Genomic DNA, 18272 nt, shown 5'->3' with positions numbered 1-18272 from the left:
CATCCCCTTTGGCAAAAACAAAGTGCCCACAAATTACCACATAGGTGGTAATCCATTAAGTACAGAAGAAGTCATTAGGGACCTGGGGACCCAAGTTGATAGCAATCTCTCATTTGACAACCACGTGGCCAAAGTGGTTAGAAAAACATTTTATATAGCCCACCTAATCATGAATGGATTCACATCTAGATAAGGGAGGCCTCTTACTCATCCCTCATCAGGCCCATAATCAGTACAATGCCTTTTGGGATGTACCTTACCAAACACCTGCAGCAACTGGAAAGACCCCAAAAGTACCTCACCAAGAGGATCAAAGGCTCAAACAGATGCCATATGCTGCCCGGTTAAAGAAACTCCAGCTCTACTCAGTGGCATACCGCCTGCTCAGAGGTGCCCTGTGCCTGACATATACGGCCATGTCCAACCGAATTAAGGGACATGCTGCACCTCAAAAAATCCAAATCCCATCGAGCTACACGCTCGAGAGACTTGAACCTCAGCACTGAAATAAGTAGGACATGCTGGAGGGACAGATTCATAACCCAGAGGCTCCCTTCACTATGGAATAAAATCCCAGTCCAGGTTAGGCAGAGTCCCTCATTGACTCTCTTCAAGAGGAATCTTGATGAGTTGTTGGGAGATCATAGGTTTACCCCGGGTATCACTTCTGTGTCACTGTTAGACAGAGGCACAGTATACTAACCTCGAAAAAGGGCATAGCAAAATTAATTTAAAATGGGTGGCGAAAGCCAAACATACTCTGGCTAGGCTTATAAATGCCCTAGGGCAGATAGCCTAGTATGAACCTATGAACCTATGTAGTGACTGTGAAATGCCTCAAAATCATTAATCTCCACACACACACACACACACACACACACACACACACACACACACACACACACACACACACACACACAGAGTTTCACAGTTGCCCTGTTTGGGGTTAGAACTCCTACCTAACTTGTATGTTATAGCATGATGCAGTTATCGCAAGTGCCATGGAGCTTATGGGGATGACCCTTGTCCTTAGGGGTATTTCAAGTTGACTGACATCAGCAGGTTTGTTAAAGTAAGGCAATGGGAGGTGTAGTGACTGTGAATGGCCTCAAAATCATTAATCGCCACACACACAGAGTTTCACAGTTGCCATGTCTGGGATTAAAACTCCTACCTAACTAGTATGTTACACTATAGCATTACGCTGTTATCGGAAGTGCCACAGAGCTTATGGGGCTGACCCTTGTCCTAAGGGGTATTTCAAGGTGGCTGATATCAGCAGGCTTGCTAAAGTAGGGCAATGGGAGGTGTACTGACTGTGAATGGCCTCAAAATCATTCATCGCCACACACACACAGAGTTTCACAGTTGCCCTGTCTGGGATTAGAACTCTTACCTAACTAATACTATAGCATTGCACAGTTATCACAACCGCCATGGAGCCTAGGGGGCTGGCCTTTGTCCAAAGGGGTATTTCAAGGTGACTGACATCAGCAGGCTTGCTAAAGTACGGCAATGGGAGGGGTAGTGACTGTGAATGGTCTAATCATCATTTATCCCCACAGACACACATGCACACACACACACACACACACACACACACACAGTTTCACAGTTGCCATGTCTGGGATTAGAACTCCTACATAACTAGTATGCTACACTATAGCATTACACAGTTATCGCACATGCCACAGAGCTCATGGGGTTAGCTCTTCTACAAAAGGGTATTTCAAGGTGACTGATATCAGTAGGCTTGCTAAAGTAGGGCAATGAGAGGTGTAGTGACTGCGAATGGTCTCAGAAGCATTAATCACCCCCCCCCCACACACACACACACACACACAGAGTTTCATGGTTGCCATGTCTAGGATTAGAACTCCTACCTAACTAGTATGTTACACTATAGCACTACTCAGTTATCGAAAGTACCATGGACCTTATGGAGCTGAGACTTGGCCAGAGGGTTATTTCAACGTGACTGACATCAGGATGAGTGCTAACATGGGCAATGGGAAGTGCAGTGTGTGTGAATGGTCCATAAACCATTCCTCTAAACACACACACAACACTCAGTCACACACAACTTAACATTTGACAGGACTGGGTATACAAATGCTAGATGAATACTGGTTTGTACTATCATGTTACACAGTTATCACAAGCACCACAGACATATATGGCTGAGGACTACCAAAAGCAATGTCTACAGTGATTGACATCGGCACATCATGTAATATTGGCCAATTGGATGTGTGGTGGGTGGGACAGGCCTCATGATGGAAATCTCTCTGTCACTGTCTGTCTATCTCTTCCCCACATCTCTGTGTGTGTATGTTTGACATATTATAGTGTGTTGGCCTTGGGTATGTGTGAGTATTCCTATCCAACGTGTGTGCAAAGCATGAATGGTGTGCAGTGTGGTGTGTGTGCACAGACATCTGCAACTGACAGATATGTATAGTCCACTGTGTTGTCAGACATGGTCTTCATTTCTCTAAGTGTAGGAGCATGCCCAGTATGACCTTCTGTATTGAGTGTGTGAATCCATTCCAGGTAGGTTGTACTCCAGTCTAGGATTTGGTGTTCTACATCTACAGCTAGCGACCTGTTTCTGCAGGATATCTGTAGATAGGTTGACAATATGGAGTCACAATGGATGAAAGATAGTGGGATACTGTAACTATTCTGTCTGTGCTGCTTGTGTTACATGATTGGTGTTAGCAGAGATATTCAGACATATGTACTGTTTTACACTGTGCTGTATTATGTCATCAACTACTGACAGATATACTTATTTGGTCACAGTTATTTCCTGGGAAATACAAGATGAATGAAGCTGTGTCCAGTATTCTGTAGCATACATATTCTTGCACACTCATGCCATTCTGGAGGGGAGCTGCAGACACTTACTGATGGGTCTGTGTAAATGGTCCAGCACCTTGGTACTGTGGTGGCTGAGGATCCCCTGCTTGTACATATATCGACATAACAGAATGGCCATATCCTGCTGTGGCCATACCTCTCAGCTGTACAGATTCACCCAGGTTACCCAGAGGCAGGGCTCATATATCTGGTCAGTTCCCCTTCACATTGTAGTTTATGAGCAGGTTTGTAGCCACCCATTACTGGGTTTATAGGCAGGCATAGTATGGGCACACATCAGAGTTTCACACTCCACACATTCCATGACGTCCATGCTTCTACACCCCCCACCATTCTGTTATTCTATCCTCATCCTAACATTATGCGAGCGATATCTGAGAAGTATCCCGATAGTTGTCCCTTCATCCCAGCAGTATTTAGGGGCTGGTACACAGTTCATGCAGTAGGACATGGTGGGCACGCTACTGGGATTTGTCAACATGGCCTTGCATTTGTGTTCTGTGGACTGTGTTATGTTGTTAGTTGGGACCCCATAAGATAACATACATTGGCAGTATGGGTGAGGCATAGGCCTTTGACAGAGGACCATAGGGCATTTGGTAGTTATGCAGGCCATCTGTAACAGGCCAGTGCATTCTGTCACTCCTACATTCCCAGGATGTGAGTCACTGGATTCCCCTGGAGTGACAGGGTAAATGTGCGAGGTGTTAATGGCAATAGTTCCTGTCCATATTAATCCACTGGTCTGGATGCTGCATGGTGCTGCTTACAGCTAGGGACACACCTGCATGGGACACCTCTTCAGCATGCTGCATTCTGTGGATATTCCCACACATACTTTATTCATTCCCAACAGCAGGGATATGACCTGTGATAAACCTGTGGCTGATGGTGGGGGGAGCGGAGTGCATGTGTGATATGGAAGTTTCTTGCAGCTGACTCACAGATATACATGGGACATTCCCCTTATGCTGCCTTCTGCGGGGACATAGGCAGTATCTCATTACTTCATAACTGTACCTTTTGTGGTCTGCCATTGATTGGCCAGATTACATCAGTATTCCATGTTACAAAGACAACTAATGTGCTGGTAACCTGTATGTACAATTCCAAAGGTGTGTGCAGTTGACAGTTACATTTTATGTACTCTGTCTAGGGTACTTTCACCTGTGCACTGTGTGTATGTGCCCACATTCATGGCATGTCCATCTTTCAGATGGAGACAGATATTGACATCTGGACAGTGAGTATGGATGACTGCTGGATTAGGTAGTGCTGGGATGCATAGTGATTGGCACTGCAGTTGTCAGAACATGGCCCTGTCATTGACAGTACTGGCCATAGGCCACCAAGACACAACCCTCCATGCCTACATGCTGACCATTTCCACACAATATAGAACACACAACTTAACACACGGACCCCTGCATATTGTACACATGCAACAATCTATCCTGTAAATTGGGCCAGCTCAGGTAATCTGTGCTCCACTGTTATTAAATCCACATGTATATGTTACTGCATTTCTACATAGGATTGTGATTGTGGGGGGGGGGGCACACCTGACAACTGTAAACATTTGCTATGACTGTACTGGAATTTCAGGGACTCTGTTGGCTTACATTTTGTTTTGTATTCTGACCTATCATGCAGACTAGAGGCATATCAGTAGAGTACAGATCTTAGATTTTATTGACCTACATTTCACTTTCAGACTTCTTATCCTTCAGAACTAACACACAACTGGCAGACCTGTTGTTGTCTGTCTGTATAGGTCTGGAGGGGGCTGTTCACCATTGCCATCAATCGGAGGCCTTAGCACAGCCTTTTGTTATAGTCATCTACACCTGTCCTGCTGGCTGAGGCTGTTGTTGGGTATGTGAGCCTCACTGACATGCATGTGTGTGTCCTATGGACACACATTTGGGCCACCACATGTACTGAAGTGGGATTTGTCACCTTGTCTAGTACTACCTACTTTGTTGACACCAGTATTTGTTATGGATTTCATGCTGCCCATGTAGGTGTCCATTATCTGCTGCCATCCCAATCAGCCACCCAAGTTCCTTGCATGCTCACATCCATACCATAGATACAACTAGCAGAACATACTACTCCATTCAGGAATTGATAGGAAGTGTGACTTACCTTGTGGCTGTGCCAGTATTGAGGATGGTGCTGGAGGGCTGACTATGTCAGATGCACATAGTACATTCCCTATACATGATAAAGCACAGGCATCCCTTTTACTCTATGTGCAAATTGGAGAAAGAGAGGTGTCATTCCCTGGGTCCCTACAGTGTCAGTGCATGTGCTATGCATTGCCTCTTTGCCTAAGCCTGGGCATACTGGGCACACCTCCTTCTGCCTACATGGGCAGGCTCAGGTTGTTCCTCCTCCAAGTCCCTCTGTGCCTGTGATGGCTGTGGCAATGGTGGGGGTCTGTGTAGCCCTGCCCCATGCTGTTCCTGCTGCAGCTGTTTCCGCAGGATCATATTGTGTGACATGACACATACAATGAAAATTTGTGTACATGTAGCTGGAGAGTACTGCAAGGCTCCACTGGATATATCCAGGCACTGGAACTGTGACTTGAGCATCCCAAACACATGCTCTATTATGATTCTGGTTTATGCGTGTGCCTCATTATGGAGTTCTTGTTCAGGTGTGTGTGCATTTCTGATGGGTGTCATCAGCCACGGCTCCAGTGCGTAACCAGCATCTCCCACTAGTTGGCCATATGGGATGTCCCCACTGGCAAATTTCTGGTACAGCTGTGTCATATGCCAGATGTGGGAGTAGTGATAGCTTCCAGGGCTGCCAGCACACACATTCAAGATAATGCCCTGGGCATCGCACACAACTTGGCAGGTGATGGAGGGGAAGCCCTTGCGGTTTATGTAGACCCTACCACACTCACCAGGTGGTGCTTTGATGTGTATGTGTGTGCAGTCTATAGCACCCACTACCTTATTCTGCTATTTGGTGGAAGAGATGCATATTGCTGGTCAATGCCTCATGGGTGTTGAGGAAATATATGTGCTCACCGGCATGTGCTGACATGGCATCCAGGAACTGATAGAGTACCCTGGATGCTGATGCCTGTGAGATCCACATGATAGCCCCAGTTGGCCTTTGGAAGGTACCTGTGGCTAGTATTCTTAACCCTACACATACCTTGGTATCCACTGGGATGGGTTCACCTCTGCTGGTTCTGTGTGAGGGATGGCCGGCACAGCTCAACAATTTGTTGTAGAATGTCCCTGTCCACCCTATAGCACTCCACTATTTCCAACTCATGTAGCCCCTGGTAGGTTACCCTAGGTCTGTACACTCTTCTCCTCCTCCTCACTGTGGGTTGATCATCAGCATTCACATCCTCACCACCATCAGTCTCTTCCACATATTGATGTATGAGAGCAACAGCAGCCCCTAACATTTTGTTAGTTTTGTCAGGTAATATTTTCCTGTCTGTGTACACCAGTGGTGTAGAATTTGTGGGAAAAATCAGAGTGAAAGGTGTTTTCATAGTTTATAGTAGTGTGCTGGGTTGGGCTGCTGCCTGTGTAATTGGCTGATTCTGATACATTTCATCTAACAGCTATGCTAGTTCTCCTTGATTACCTTCCTACTGCTGTTTTCCCTTCCCATTGCCTTCCCATTTAAGCCCCAAGGCGCGCCACTCATACCCAATACTCAGATGTTAACAGAGCTGCTATTTCCTGTTTTTTTTTTTTTTTTTTTGTTTAAAACACACTGGTTTAGGCAATGTAAACACTGCTAGTCAGCCTCAGACACACACCCCTTCCTCAGCTGTGCTTAGCTAAGGGCAAACATGGGCCACAGAGCTCCATTAAGCTTACAGCATGCAAGACAGTTCCCCTTATGAGGTCATCTACCTCTTATAATTATACCACTGTGTTTCTGCACCTACATGGTTTGGTGCAAGTTAACACTGAGAGGAAATCTGTGATTCAGCTTCAATCCCCTCATTTACATAAAACTGACTGCTAATACATGGTTACAAAACTAACATTCAGCCTTCCCCTTAGCAACCACTATTCCATGGTATTGTTGTCTTATGCATGCCATTCACTAGCTGATTTGAGTTTAAAAGCTTATTTCCAACTTTGTTCCTTATTTTCAGGCCGATCCCATTTGCGCACCGCTGCCCTATGCTTAAACATCCGAAATCGGCCCAAAAAAATTAAAAGTTATTTTTTATAATTTTGCAACTATTGCCCATGCCACTGTCCATATATTTGGCCATTGGCATGCCTACTGCAATTAATACATGCTTTCTTTGGAGCTATCATGCCTTCATTTTGTAAATTGCAGAAATGTATTCGGTTAGTAACCGAATACATTTCTGCAGGTTACACTTTTCCTGCACAGATGCCTGCCTGCTTCCTGGATCGCTAATTCACCTCATTTGCATGGTTTTCACCAGCAAATGGGGTAATTAGCATACAGGAGCTGTATCCACGCAGGAATAGTGTAGGAGGGCTCGTCCACATCCCGGGAGCTCATTCCTGGATCCCTTGTCAGCCATATTGCATGCAGCAGCTCTTGCACTATTCCTGCATGCCATGCAGAGCTTGCTGAATCCCGGAAAATGTCTTTGAATATGTCTTGGCTATCAAAAAAGTACAGTAGATGTCTTCGTACAGAAGTAGACCTGTCACACGCGCGCGCGCGCACACACACACACACACACACACACACACACACACACACACACACACACACACACACACACACACTCACACATGCACACATGCAGGTAAATAAATATGCGCAAAAAAGCAATGTGAAAACAGACACACCATTGCACTTACATGCACACATACAGGCACACAATTATGCACATGCACACCACACACACACATACACACACACACACACAAACACACAAACACACACACACACACACACACACACACACATACACACACACAGACTTATGTTTGAATTAATCAGTATTATCAGTACATAGCTAGTAGATAGAGTAGTACATTATTCTTTTATAATTGGATTCTAACCCATTACAAATACTAGCATTCTACATTTTGCTTAATGACACATAAGAAAAAAAAACACAATTTTATATACCTGACTTTTTATGAGTAGAGTGTTGTCAGAATTTTTGAGCCTCCCCTGATACAGGCTGGGCATCCATAGAAACACTGACCTTAACATTTGAGAAATGCAACAAAATCAGGAAATTTGGGGTGATTTAAAAATATAAGGGGATGTGTCTTTTTCTTTTCTATGAGTGTTATTAGCTCTTCAAGTGGTTGCCTCATAGCTACTGTGTAGGCTGATATGTACAAATGGCAAGGAGGTATCTTGTGTTGATTGTAAGTGATCATGATTAGTGATATGCTGCTGTACTAAAAGGGGGAAAAAGATGGAGAGTAGCAAAGACAATTCAAGATGATGTTAGCAAGTATAATGGGAAGTAGAAATTAGGTAACAATGAAGGTCATCTCAGGAGGTGTGATAACATCAGCATGGTACTGCAAGTATAATATAATCATGAGAACAATATGGTTGTTATTTGCCATCAACATTTCATAATCTGGAGTCAAACAGCTCACTAGTATCTATGCCAATAAAAACAGAATTTGTTTAGAGGAGATAAAGAAAATGTGTAATACCCTGTGATCTCAGATATAATGTCTATTGAGTGAACCATGTTCAGAAACCAAATAAGCTTGCAGACTGTGTCAGTTCATGCTTTCTTTGCATTCCATCCTTATTTCTTGTTGTTGTATTGTGTTGCAAGACATTTGTGATATGTATAATGATTGAAATGAATATTGATACACTACCTCCTTGTTTTGAAGTTTGTATTCATTATAACAACTTGGTGGCTGTGTTGATTAGCAATAAATACTGTCTGCTGCATCAGAAATGCTTGATATCTACCATATGCTATGTTAAGAACCTTGTAACACCATGCATGCCTACTATAATATGGTAATGATTTGTGAAAATGGTCCAGCAAATGTGAAACACTTCAGATATGCTGTCAAAAGAAGTCCTGGAAGCCCACAAATGCAAATATATTTACCTCTCACTGTAGAGATGTTGGTCCTAACATGGGAATTATAGGTGAGTTATTACCAAAGAAAGCTTAAAAAGCTTTATAACATATAATAAAGTCATGTGGATGTACTTGGGGGATAACAAGAAAACTACATGTGCATGAATTTACAGCAGTTTTGTTTGAACTGTTGAAGGAGAACAGATTTGTTCCTGTTAAAGAGATTTTGGTTTAAAACAGAACTGTGGGTTTGTAAGCTTTGAATGATAAGATGTGAACTAAACTGCATTTTGCAAAATGGTACTACTTATTTTAAATCTGTTTTTGTATTTGAGCTTAAAATATTTTGCATATCACTTTAGGTAAACTGAAGTGAAATTAAAGAAAGTGCATCTAGTATGTTATACCTGCTTCACTGGTGAAAAATGTAGGCACATGATACATTGTAATATAGAATATACTGGTTATGAGGGTTTAGTGGGTTATTCTAAGAGTCTGATCCCATTACATAACTACCTGTTAGGTAAAGGTAATTATACACAGACACTGTCAACTGCCTTTTTAAGCCTAGGACACATACAGTATGTCAGAACTTTGCTGAATATAGTAAAAGATGGGATGAAAATCATTTAAAAGTATGATAGCGCACCTTATAAACTTGCAAGACAGATTAAAGATTGTTATGCTAATAGTTAAAAATATGCAAATGCTATACCTGCATTGGTAAATATTGCGCCTGTGTTGAATGCTGTCATACCTCTCAACTGTACAGATTTTTACAGAATGTCCAAATTTTTGCCTCATATTTTTGGTCTGTTTTTCATAAAATTGTAGTTTTCTAGCAAATTAGTGGCACATCGCTAAAGATTGAAGTTAGAAAATAATGAAAGACATTTGAGTTTAAGACCTCGTACCGTTCAGAAAATTCATGCTAATGCAAAACCCCTTATTCTACCAACTTTCTAAGTTTGTAAGAGCAATATTTAAAATTTTCCCCTATTTGTGAGCCTTTGTCCCACTTTTATTTATGGCTTTGCCAAGATTTCTTGCTCTAAGAGGTTGACAGGTATGATGGAGATCAATGTAGTATGCAAAGGACGTAAGATAAGCAATAAATGGTATATGATAAAATGACAGACATAGCTAGCTTAAAATGGGGCACAGAGAATTAGCACTAGTTCTTTCTTTCAAAAAAGTTCCTAGTAAGGTAGGTAGGACCCTCTGAGATGGAAGGGAAACTAAAGAATAAACTACAAAATAAGACAATCTAGAAAGACAAAGCAAGAGCAGATATATCACTTAAGTATCTTAAAACAATGGAAGGAAATTAAAGCCACTAAAGGCAGCTTGGGAGTTGAAATTAATAATTATAGTGTGTTTTCAGAGAATTCTATCCCTGCTGTTCAAATGGAGGAGACTTTCCCCCAGATTTACTAAACTTCCGTGCAGGACTAGCTTACTCCTGCACGGAAGTGGCCGTTTAGGAGCAGGACAGCAGCGCACCATGTATATTAATGAAGGCTTGCTGCCTGAGCTTCTAATCTTACATGGAACATGTAAGAGTACAGGGAGTGTGTCTGAGAGCAGAGCTCAGAGAATATACCTGCCCCTGCAATGAAGAACAGCAGAAAGCCCAAAATAATGACCGAGACCGCTCATAGGTGTCCGCATACCCCCAGCAACATCCCCCCACGTGCACAACAGCAATAGTAAACACAAGCAATAAAAAGATCTTTTTATTATTTTTTTTTATGAAACAGATTAAACTTAACCGTAGATGTGCGGGTTTGCCCATCACTTAGCTACGGTTAATGCAGCTTAAATGGCAGAAGAGGATAAAAAGGAAGATATATGCAAATGAAGCAGTATAGCAATAGTGTAGTGGGTAGAGCATTCGTCTTATGAGCAGGCATTCCCGGGTCAAGTCCGACTGAAGCACGTTCCATTTTCCATGTCAAATCATGTTATGACCAATATTTTTAGTCGCATAACCTACTAAATAACATATATTTGTGAACTGAAGTACTGCATTAAATGCAGATGTGAGGTGTAAGTGTCATAATGTTGCAAAGTCTACAGATAATCACATATGCCCCATACAATATATGTACACAGGAATCAGGGATACAAATGGAAAGTAAAATGTGCAATGAATGATAACTCCATACAGCTTCCAAATCCCCCACCTTCCTAAGAACCATTAGACATTACTGTCTAAATTAGTGCAGTGGTAAGTGGGAGTAAGCATATGTAAGCACTAGTAAGTGGGTTTAAGCCCGTTTGTGTGGGGGTAAGCAATCCGCATACAGGTTAAGCAATATTGAAGCTAACTCTCTGTAAGCGTCATTAACCGGAGGTTAGCAGTGCTTACCCTCGCACAAACTGGCGCAAACCTGCTTACAAGTGCTTAAAAGTGCCTTAATCACTCTGTATCCAAAGGCCCTAGTTCTGCCCGGCAACAAAATAAATAACCTTGCAGGTCTTGAACCCAGAACCCTATACACTATAGGCACAGTAGTTAACCACCAAGCCATCACAGTAGTACATAAGAATGAGGTATCACTAAACAAATCCTCATGATAGTAAAATCAAACTGAACATGTGAAAGAAATCAGTATACAGTCATATGATCTATAACCTATTGCATAACATAAATATGTGAACTGGAGCACAGAAGTAAGCCCAAATGTGAGGTGTAATTGTAATAGAGTGCTGATGTCCCCTATTACACACAAGGACCCCACACAGTGTACGTACACATGAATCATGGATATATATATATATATGATGTAATGAATAATAAATCAATGACAAAAAGCAAATATAATGCTAATACCCAAACTGTATTCCAAAAAGTAGAAAACTGGTTCATGCAACATCGCCTTCTCCTTAATCCTAAAAAACAAAACTACTGCTTTTTACGCCAACTCATAAGTCACCCACTCCATTCTTCTCTATAACCTCTAATAATGCTACTAATATAGCACCAGATACTACCACCCACCTACTAGGTGTCACAATTGACAATCATCTTAACTATGACAACCATATTAACTCCACCATAAAGTCTGTCAACAAAAAACTTGGTACCCTCTACAGAATTAAACCCTTCCTTACCCCCTCAGCCAGGAAAACTATCGCACAAACCCACCTCATTTCTACCCTTTGCTATGCCTCTGCTATATATACTAACCTATCTAAAAACAACATCTCTAAACTTTCTACCTGCTATAATAGTATAGCTAGATTCATCACATGCTCTCCCTTTAAAACCCACCACTGCCTTAACCTTAGACAACTAGGATGGTTAGAAATACAGAACCATATACTCTGTCAACAGTTACTTATCACACAAAAGATCCTACACCACCCCAATGATTCCCCCATCCTCTCTAATCTGATCTCTCCATATAAAATCAGGCTACACTACATTCTGCAAATAAACTCCTTGTCTCCTCAATTAAATCTAACAACAAAGCTGGTGATTCACTTTTCTCAAACACTATAGGGAAAAACTGGAATCAGCTCCATCCTGAACTATCTACCTAGCATCTGCATCTCAATTCAAAAACACATAAAGAACATCTAAAAACTAAGTGGCTTTGTCCTGCAAACCCAGACTGAAACTTTTATTTCACTCCTGTTCTTACCCTACCCCTCCCCCCCAACTCTTTGCCTCCAAAACTAGTTACTTCTCTTCTTGCTTTAATCTTAGTAATATGATAAAATTTAAGAACTTTAATCTTTCTACACATACCCTAATTCTATCTAATGCATTTGTTTATTTATATTTAGTTTAACTTTTACCTGAATGTTTATAGTCAATATTTTTTAATGCCATTTTACTTTTCTCCTTTTACCAATGTTACCATAGTACTGTTACCTTATATGACTTTATTACACTTGTTTCCTTTTTTTTTACATTGTTATTGCTTATGCTTGGAGCTTTTCTCCCCGGGCCTCTACTGAAAATGGGCATGTATCCAGTTAGACTAGCCCGGAAAACAAATGTAAAATAAAATAAAAAAATAAAAATAAGTAAATATTAAGCAATGCTAAGCATTGCACAGGCCAGTTTAGTTGCTGTAAGCAATGTGTAGTCCAGCTAACTCAAACTGCCCAGTGGTATGCCCCTTTAAACAATGCCAACCTTAGATAAGCAGGTTTGCTCATAGCTTAGCCTTTTCAAAACTGGCCAATAACGGCAAAGTGCTGGAATTCGGCCCTACTTAAACCCAACTGGTGGGAATACATCTCATAACTGGTTGTAGCTTCCCATTGCAGACACCATGGCAGACAGGGGAGAGGGAGTACACTTTCAGATGCAGCGCTGGGGCATCCAGGTGTCCAGAGTCATGGCAGGAGTCATTGTCAAAGACCATGAGCAGAGACTGCTGCAGGGCCAGAACCAGGGTTCACAATATAAGGCGGAAGCCTGGGACTGTATCGCCCGTGACCTCACCAGTGCATACCTTGAACTGGTGAGCAGGTCAGGCATCACTATGCTGACCTGAAGCAGCATAAGGAGGATCTCTTGGATCAGTGGATCCAAGAGGCTAGGACTGCAGTGGTTGTCCCAGCTGTAAGTATCACTCCACTATGTGTTCAGTAATTGCTAGCTCATGTATATTATGGATAGGTATGGCTAAATATTCCCCTTATGTCCTTCACAGTGGCAAGTGAGTGGGCCGCAAACCAAGAGGCCCATGGATGTTGTCTGCAGAGGTTGCAACATGAAGCAGGTTAGTAATACTCTTGCATGTACTGTCATAGGAAATAAATCTAAAAGCATTAGTACGTTAATTGCCAGGATATAAAACCTGTATTGTTTAAGGCAAGTACTGCATACACCAGAGAATATGGTAGGAAGAGTCTCATATAGTTTGTATGTAAATAAAAGCATAATACATGACAATAAAGGTCTAACTGCTGGATTGCATGTGTATACTCTGGTATCATATGGTAATGTAGATTTGCAATCACTTAATAGTACTGCTGTATTAAGCATTGTTACCCATACTGTGAAACATAAATAGAATGTGTAGGAATGTCTGTATATGACTGGTGTAATCCCCAGAGGTCATTTATTACAACTGAGAGAGAGACATAGACAGAAAACAGTGAAAAGACAGACATTAAAATCCAAATAGCACATGCAACTGAGACATGAACTGTTGTATTTTTAGCACACACAACCATGGTTCAAATCCTGGGAGTGGAAGTAGTCTGCATACAGAATCATACCCTACAACTGTACAGATATGTCCAGAATGTCCAGTAAATTGGCCCATCTCTGCTGCCTGTCACTCTGTCCCCCTGGGAAATCAGTGGGATGATCCCAGACACATAGGCAGCAAACAAGAAATACAACTGATTGTCACATCTACAAAAACAAACCTATCACTCTAGCAACTCCCAAAACTGTTATGAGAGTAATAAGCCAAGTATGTCCTATCTACACCCCATGATGTCAAGCTGTGATCATAGTGTGTACAGTAACAGAGTGAGATGTACGTGCATAATACTAATGTGAGGTCTGGTACTTTGTGTGGCAACATTCAGGTAGTGCTAACAAACATTGCTCCCACAGGTAGGTCAGATGCGAACACTGTGTCAAGAAATAAAAGTCTGATACCCTGTACCGGTATTGTTTACTCTGGTATTGTATGGAATTGTGAGTGTTGCAGTTGCTTTGAAAAATAAGGTATCACTGATCACTGTCACCCACACTGTGTAGCATAATATAACTGTGTAGGAAATCCTGTATAAGAGTGTTGTAAGTCACTAAAGGTTGAAGAGGGCAATAGTCTACATATGTCCCGGTTTACCTGCATGTGGTCAAGACATGGCCAGAGTCCGTGCAAAAAGAGATGGACAGGTATGTGCATAACATCAAATTGGAATCTGGGAGTATATGTAGAAACAGTGTTAACAAACAATTCCTCCACAGGTATACCAGATAAGAAGTGTATACTGCAGGCAAAACCAGTTCATGTATAAAGATGTCGACAGCCATATCACTGTCCAAATTAAGGCAATAGGGTAGTGTACTAATACTTGTAAGGTACAGATAACAGCACAGATGAGGAAAGTAATGTGAACTACAGGAATATACTAGTTGTTAATTGACATCTTTCTCCCCCCACCATATCTCCAGCAATACACTAAAAACCCACCTCAACTGGTACGTGATGACTCCACTGTTATGTTGGGACATATGTCCTATTGGTTTATAGATATTTAAATCTGTTTCTATGCATGTGCTATGTTGAAATACTCCAACACTGGTGGCATGATGCCATCAATGTACCTGCATGCTGTTGTTATTACCACTGTGGCCCCATATATGCATGTGTTCCGTTTGCTATGCAACCATTCTGTATCTGGTGTCTGTGTTAATGGGAATATCTATGCATGCTGTTTACCTAACCCTAGAATGAGCTGACTATTACTAACCCACATATGTTGATACACCATAAACACTATAGCAAGTATGGGAATGCGGGTCACAACGGACCCACCTGTCCCACCACATCTGGCCATGGCACCAGGTGCCAGCACATCTGGGGTCCAACCCAGGACCTCCTCATCCATTGGTCCTGCACCACCTTCGGGTGGAACTGCCTCAGTGGATGGGGCTTGTTCTCCCCTGGGAGCGGGACTGGACAGAAAGCTGTCACCCATCGCCAGGTCCAGGTTGTGGTGCATAGAGAGCTCAATCAGCAGTTTGGAGATCATCTACACCAGCTTGAGGGCCACATGTTATGACTAGAGGGTCCGCCTGGCTCTCTGACTCAGCCTCCAGTACAGCCACCTTCGTGTCTGTCAATGTGCAGTAGTTGCTGCCCATGGGTGGGGACCTCAGTCCCACTTTTTCCACTAGAGGGCTCATGGGTTTCTGATTTCCCAACACCCCTCCCCATCAAGGTGTTTACCCCCCACATGTGTCATATACTGCCCCTGTATGCGTCTTGTTTGGCTCGTCTGTTAAGCTACCCAATCTATCTCCTCAGATATACCTACTATCCTTCCCCAACATCTCATTCTCACCTAAAAAAAGAGGCAATCTGTTCCCAAAAAAAAATCTCGCCCCATACATAGCTGTCCATTTTGCACGTGTCAACTGGACATATGTAATCTGGTCTAATTGGCATCACAATATATTATTGACTCTGTAGGTTATCTTTTAAGGCCAGTTTGCATTATACTTGTGACATGGGGTTTATATTTAAGGCTGGATAGCTTATCTATGATGCGGTAGAGGTATTTATGTCAAATGTCCTTTAAGTCCGAATAGGCTGTGTGGACTACCTTCCCTTCATCTATGGCCTTGGTGACTGTTTTGAAGTATAGCTATTATTAGTTATTAACACGACATTCCGTTTATGTCCCTATGTTGAAAAAGCTCCAATACTTTCCGTCATCCAGTGAACTAGTATTGGAAAAATACTTATGAGGCTTATATGGCCATGAAAGTATACAATTGTTCCAGCAAAAATAAAGCGGGCGTGCCTGTCAAGAAAAGCGTCTTTGCTTTCAGTAGCAGAATCCTTTCCATCTGTATATTCATGATACGGCTTGATTCAATCGCTCACTGTTGTTAAACACTGGAAAATATATTTGTGAGACTAGTTTGCCACAAGATATTTCCATCAAACTCGTTTTGCATAAATAGACATTTATCAGAAATGCAAGTCTGAGACACGCGCAGAAAAAGGCCCCTGACCTTTAAATGGAAAACAGTTCCTGCTTAAGTAATGTCAACTGTTTTAGATCATTTCGTTGATTGCCCAAATTATAGTAGACTTCCTGAGGCCAAAGAAATGAAAGTTTGTAAGCCTGCAAGGTGACACAATTGGGCAAGTCCGTAAACTTCTTGGATAAAATGATATAGAAAATATGGCATTCCACTGACCAACTTGGCAAGGAGTAAATCCAAGACCAGAGTACAGTCAGACCTCTGCATGGCATTTACTTCAACTCAGAAGCATCAATGGCAGATTACAAAAAGCAACAGGTAAGGCTTGTAGACAGTGGACCATAATCCATTTGTGGGGAAAAGGAAGAAAACATGCAGGTTTGACCATTAGGCCTTCCCCAGTGTTTGTAACTTTATTACAAAATCCACAACATATATATGTATATATATATGCCTGCCATATATATATATATATATATATCAAGTGGTCCATTGCACTTTCTACCCAGTCCAAAAGCAAGATTTTTATATTTGTCACATTTCATTTTTATATATATTCATTTAAACCAGAGGGAAAAATGAAACTTTAAATGGGCCATAAAAATGAATGTATAAATGTGCAGTTCTGCTTTTGGACTAGGTGGCACTGGGACCACTCTATATATCTATATATATGTATATATATGCTCACATATGCTCTTATATATATATATATATATATATATATATGCTAATATCTCCCCATATTTTATATATATATATATATATATAGCATCTCTGTATATATAGATATACATATATATATATATATATAGATAGATGTATGATGTATGCAAATTTTGCTTTTTGGACTACCCAGATTGGCTGGACCATATATATCTGTATATATATATATATATATATATATATATATATATATATATATACATATTTATATATATATATATATATATATATATATATATATATATATATATCTCTGTCTTGTGACCAAATAAATCAATGACAAAAGCAAATGTAATGTTAAGTAAATGTTAATCAATTCAATTTGTATAAGCAGTCCCAAGCTGGCAAACTGCCAGTGGTGCACTTTAAAGCCGTACCAACCTTAGATGAGCAGGTTTTGCTCATGGCTTAGCCTTTTCAAAAGCCTGGCCAATAGCAGCCAAAGTGCTGGAATTGACCCTACTTAAACCAACTGGTGGGAATACATCTTATAGCTTGGTTGTGGCTTCCCATTGCGAACCTGCATGGCAGACAGGGGAGGTACTGCACTCTGCAGATGAAACAGGGGGCATCCAGGTGTCAGAGTCATGGCAGGAGTCATTGTCCAAAGAAGACCACTTGAGCAGAGACACTGGGAATGGGAACCAGGGTTTTGCAATACTAAAGGCCGGAAGCCTGGGACTGTGCTCATGTGTGACCTCACCAGTGCATACCTTGAACTGAGTAGGCAGGTCAAACATCACTATGCTGACCTGAAGCAGCATAAGGAGGATCTCTTGGATCAGTGGATCCAAGAGCTAGAACCTCCCAGTGGTTGTCCCAGCTGTAAGTATCCTCCACTATGTGTTCAGTAATTGCTTGTCAGTATTGTATTGGATAGGTGCTTGGCTAAATATTCCCCTTATGTCCTTCACA

Source organism: Protopterus annectens, chromosome 3.part1 (assembly GCF_019279795.1).
Source record: "Protopterus annectens isolate FY-2018-M chromosome 3.part1, PAN1.0, whole genome shotgun sequence".
Taxonomy (NCBI): Eukaryota; Metazoa; Chordata; order Ceratodontiformes; family Protopteridae; genus Protopterus; species Protopterus annectens.
Note: the sequence above shows the minus strand (reverse complement) of the source record.